Below are 6,000 nucleotides of genomic sequence, written 5' to 3'. Positions count from 1 at the left end.
CTGACTCTCCTTTGCTCTTTCTCTCCCTTTCTTCCCCCTCCTCCTCCTGGGAGGGAGAGGGAGAGAGGGCAAAGCAGAGAGAGGGACAGAGGGAAAGAGGAGAGAGTGAGAAAAAAAAGAGGGGGAGAGGGAGAGGGAGGAAGAGAGGGAGATGGAAGGGGAGAGAGAGAGAGAGGTAAAGAGAGGCAGAAGGAGAGATAGAGTTCTCCCGTTTGCTATTTCCTGCCCCAAATACCTTCAGTGGCTGGGGATGGGCCAGGCCTAAGCTGGTAATCTGGAACTCAGTCCAGGTGTCCCACATGGGTGGCATGGACCTGACTACTTGAGCTGTCACCTACTGTCTCCCAGAGTCTACATTTGCAGGAAGCTGGAACTGGAAATCAGAGCCCTGACTCAAACCTAGATACGCTGATGTGAAGTGAGTGTCTGAAGCAGTAGGCCAAATGCTTGCTCCTGAAGTTTTAATTTCTTTTTTCTTAAAGATTTATTTATTTATTTGAAAGTCAGAGTTGCACAGAGAGGAGAGGCAGGGAGAGAGAGAGAGAGGTCTTCCATCTGCTGGTTCATTCCTCAATTGGCCACAATGGCCGGAGCTGCGCTGATCCGAAGCCAGGAGCCAGGAGATTCTTCCAGGTCTCCCATGAGGGTGCAGGGGCCCAAGCACTTGCACCATATCCCACTGCTTTCCCAGTGGAAAGCAGAGAGCTGGATTAGAAGTGGAGCAGCCAGGTCTTGAATCGGTGCCCATATGGGATGCTGGCGCTTCTGGGCAGGCTGCTGTACCACAGTGCTGACCCTGAAAAGTTTTAATTTCTAAAGGTTACTGTACCACTGGCCCTGGGTACTTAATAGTAACAATATAGAAGAGTACTTCAAGAAAGTTCATGGAAAATGGAATTAAAATATATTTCTTGTGGTACAAATATTTAAAAAGCCATGAGTTGTTTTTCATAATACTCGTTTTCCATGAATTCTTTGAAAAGCCCTCCTATGTCTGGCCTAGTAATCCTTAAGTTTGCATGGTGGTATCTTTGAAATTCTCCAATTATTCACAAATGCTCTCTCACCTCTTCGCAAAAAAACTTATAAGAGAAAAATGAGGTAGTGTTTTGTTATTTATTCTTATCTTGTTAGATGTGAAAGCAATGGTAAGGCAACTCTCTTGGAAACTGTGAATTTAGAGATAGGACATGAAATTCAGCCAAAAGTGAACACAGTTCTTCTCACTCCCAATCTTTGGCTAACCCATGAGTAACAACTTGATGCTCAATATTAATAATGAAGCGCATGATCATGATACTAGTTCATGAGTTTCCTAGTTTGAACAATTCAGCAGGCTTGTTCCAAGTCCCTCATCCATTTTTTAAAACAGACAAGCAGTGAAAGCTAAAATTAGGAGTCAAGTTGGTTCTTCCTTCTTCTTTATCCCTAATCACCAGGAACTTGTATTTCAGAAATGTCCATCAGTTTTGCTTTCTCATTTCCAGTCTCATTGTGGTCTCCAATCATCGCTTTCATTACACTTCACAAAGACTGTTGAAACAGCTTCCTAGCCTACTTCTCTGCTTTCTGCTTCGTTCCTTTTCATGCCACTCTGCATATGATTACCAGGACACCACCCCATGATACCTCTTTCTCTTTGTCTCTTTTCCTCAGAACCCACTGCATTTAGCCTAATCTCTCTGCCAGACTTTGAGACTTTTTGGATATGGGGTTTGTCTTATCTCTCGTTGCTGCTGTAACAAAATACTATTGACTGGGTGGCTTAAACAACAGAAATTTATTCTCACAGTTCTAGGGATTGGGAAGTTCAAGATCAAGGTGACAGCAGGGCTGGTTTCACTCTGAGATTTCTTCTGTTGGCTCGTAAGTGCTACCATCTTGCTATGTGCTAGAATGACTTCTCTCTCTTTTTTTTTTTGACAGGCAGAGTGGATAGTGAGAGAGAGACAGAGAGAAAGGTCTTCCTTTTTGCCGTTGGTTCACCCTCCAATGGCCGCCGCGGACGGCGCATCTCGCTGATCCGAAGCCAGGAGCCAGGTGCTTCTCCTGGTCTCCCTTGCGGGTGCAGGGCCCAAACACTTGGGCTATCCTCCACTGCCTTCCTGGGCCATAGCAGAGAGCTGGCCTGGAAGAGGGGCAACCGGGACAGAATCTGGCGCCCCAACCGGGACTAGAACCCGGTGTGCTGGCGCCGCAAAGCGGAGGATTAGCCTGTTAGGTGCTGGCCTAGAATGACTTCTTTATGTATGCTTAATGAGGGGCAGGGGGTGAAGGAGAGGGGCATGGAGTGGGGGAGGGAGATGGATATGGAGAAAAGAGAGGAGAATGCATTCATTGAAAGATCTCTGGTGTTTTTTCTTATAAGGGCACTTATCCCATCAGACTGGAGTCTCATTCTCATCTAACCCTAATTTCTTCTGAAATACCAATACACTGGGTTTTAGGACTTCAACTTCATGAAGTGCAGTGGTGGGGCACAAACATTTACTCTGGAACATACTTTTCTAAACTTCCAGGTATAATTTGTTACTTCTTGGCGTGGCCTCTCATCTCTATTTTTCTTACTGCCAGTACTCTTCCATCATACACAGCGTGCTCTACCTGTATGTTTTTGCATCACCAGCCTTTTCCCTCCCTGAATTCCTTTCCCTTGCCTCCTACACAGATGACTTTACTTCCTTATACTTTTTCAAATGGAGTAGATCCTTTAAGGTTCACCTCAAATTGCACTTGTTCCAAAGAACACTTTCTAATCTCCAAGTCATACAAATATCTTCTTTCTTGGGACTCTTATAGTTATAGCCCACCATAATTTAGCACTTAATTATTAGTTAATTCTTTTATAATGTTAATGGAAACATCTTGTTGGGTTTGTACTCTACAGAGTACTTATATATCCATAATCTCATGTGATATCCTCAAAATCAGTGAGGTAGTAAGTATTATAATTTCCATTTTACATAGAAGAAAATGGAGGCTCAATAATATTGAATGACTCACTGCTGATTATAAAACCAGTAGCTTAGGACACAGACACAGCTGTCTGAGACTCATAGTCCATCCTCTCTTATTCCATTTATGAACCTTCATGTGAGTTTTCTCCTTTCTCACTTATTCTGATTTAGGTTATCTTGTATCTCTATAGAATAGATTTAAGTTTTTTGGGGAGAGAGGACAGAAACAAATACAATGAATTTCCCTGAAGGAGTTCAAATTATTCCAGTTGTATTTCTTTATATTAAATCATATGCTAGGTGATTCTATGATAAGTAGTAGAGGATCCATTTAATAAATGCACAAACTTCCAGCAATAATGATTTTAATGTCTGAATTCTATCTACTAGATTAGGCAATTCCTCTCATTTTTTTCTTAAGTTAAAAGTGCTAATCAGAATCTCTTGGCAAAAGAATGCATCTATTCAACCATGGAATACAAAAATTTTCTCTTGTCATAATTGAAACACATAGATTTATCTTCTTTAGGGCTTCAAAAGAATATTTTGGCCTCCCATACTGAAGATGAACTCTGAAGTTGTAGCCACTAGGTGGGAGTGAGGGAGTGTGAAATAATTTAATAGTGGAAACTCACCAGCCCACCTGACCCCAACTGGTCCAGACATTAGTAAGTAGAAACCTCTTACAAATTCTTTTAGAGTGATACCAAATCAGAAACATTTAACGCACATTGAAAAAGCCAAATTAAGAATCAAGTTCAGACATATAGAGGTGTGATATCTACAGTCAGAGCCAAGTTAGAAAAGGTTTAGTCCTTTAAATGGCCAAATTAAACAAGGCACAATTGAGGCTAACTCATCCCTCTAGGCACTTATAAACCTACTTGTGGGAACTTTTGAAAATGAAGTTAGCACCAATTGTGTCTTATTTTCCTTGGCCATTTAATGGGCTAACCCTTTAGGAATTTGGCTCTGAATGGAGATATCACACTTTTGTGCGTCTGACCTCTTCCTTCAACTTTCAAATTTTTTTTGTATATACATAGAATTAAAAGAATCAGATATAGTGTTACATAATTAAGTTTAATAAGAGTGAAGGACAAAAACAAAATATGAAAAAAGAACATAATGTGCTGAAATAACAAAGAAATTCGACTACCCAGGACATACTGCTTTCTTTCTGGTCTGCTTCAAAATTAGAGGTTGTGTTGGGTAGCACTGGTCAAAATCAACAAAGAAGCTGCTTGGAGGAATTCCCAGATCAAGTCTCATTCATTCACTGCCAATACACACATAAGCAAGTGTGCTTGAAAGGGACAGCAAAGTACATGGACATGATATAGCATGAGTAAAGAGACACACAGCAGACAGACAACGTCTAGTGTCCTTAGTGTTTGAAGCTAGTTGATTGTGTGTCGTCACTGTAGAGCTGGCAGTTTGGGGCTCTATGCATAGGGCGGGAAAGAGAATGTTGAGAACATGATGAAAAATTGCTTTCAAGGGTGTTTTTCTATTATGATGCTCTGTGTTGTACCTGTCAACAAACTTCCCTTGCTTGAAGTCCGTAAATTTAAGCACCGCTGATTTGCCAATGCAGTGTTGGTTGCATAGATTATCAAGGAAAAGTTTCACTTGATTAACTTGTAGATATTTCTTGCAATGCTGTAAAGAAGGCACCTCTACTGAAATCCTTTCTGCACCCAGTTCTGAGTCACTATCCCAAGAGACCTCTTTTTAAGATAAATTTATGTGGAAAACTCCATTTTGTTTTATGGCCAATAACCACCTAACCAAACTTTACCATTCCTTTAAGAAGGCATTTGGTTGAAACGTAAGTGAAGGTGCATTTTTACCCTGATATCTTCCTGATTTAGGTCCTGCATATTGCTATTCCTTCCTTTTAACATTCACATTTTCCCAGCATTGCTATACATATGTGGGAAATGGCCTCAACAGCTCTTTATGATCTGATTTAAAGTTTTGTCTTGGAGTTGATGATTCAAAACTCGTGAAAGATATTAACTATTGTCAGACATTAAGATTCAATACACTGCATTCAGAAAAAGGACACTATAAATATATACATTTTAATCTGCACTCGGTTCTTACTGTTGTGCAGCTAAGGATAATTTTCTAAAAATTTTGTTGGCATATTTTTATTTGGCAGTTTCATGCTGAGGTAAGTGTTGGCAAATGAACAAACAGCTTCTGTTCCAGCTTCTTTATGGTTCCATTCCAGCTCAATCACAGGACTCTGGCTTAATTTGAAAAGCTTCTGCTGGCTCCATTAATTCTGCCCAGGGGGACCCCTGTGGGGGCAAGTTAGGCCTGTGACTGCTCTGTTGATCTGTCCCCATTGAGCAACTGTCTTGGAAATCTATTTTTCTTTCACAAGATTTTTTGGATCTATCTATCACTGAAATTCCTGGGAGCAAGACACCATGTTGTGTTTGGATGAGTCATTGTTTTTTCTTTGTATGTGTGATTTTTTTTTTTTTTCACTTAGAAGATTGGGTGTAGCTTGGCTAAGCATCTGTTCTACTGGACTCTATTCCCTAGGACTTATCTATAAAAATCAAAGACTTCTTTGAAGTGGCTCATGCTATTAAATGATGATACTTTTGCTTTTCTTTTTCCAAAAACCATCAGAGGTTTTAAAAATTTAATTTTATTAATTGATAATTAAACATTGTACATGTTTGTTGTATACAAGATGATGTCTTGAATTATGTACACATGGAGGGTTACTCAGTGGATCTAATTAACATAGTTATTACCTCACATCCTTAACATCTTTTGCAATGAGGAACTTAGAACCTACTCTGAAAGAGATTTTCAAAATATAATACACTATTATTAACTACAGTCACCATGTCATAAAACACATCTTGCTTATTCCTTCTATTACATAGGAATTTTACATCCTTTGACCAACATCTCCCTGAACGCCCAACCACCCAGCCACTGCTAACCGTTATTCTACTTTCTTTTTTTGACAGGCAGAGTTAGACAGTGAGAGAGAGAGAGGGAGAGAGAGAGAAAG

Source organism: Lepus europaeus, chromosome 6 (assembly GCF_033115175.1).
Source record: "Lepus europaeus isolate LE1 chromosome 6, mLepTim1.pri, whole genome shotgun sequence".
Classification (NCBI taxonomy): Eukaryota; Metazoa; Chordata; class Mammalia; order Lagomorpha; family Leporidae; genus Lepus; species Lepus europaeus.
The sequence above is the reverse complement of the archived record's forward strand: the minus strand, read 5'-3'. Positions refer to the sequence as shown.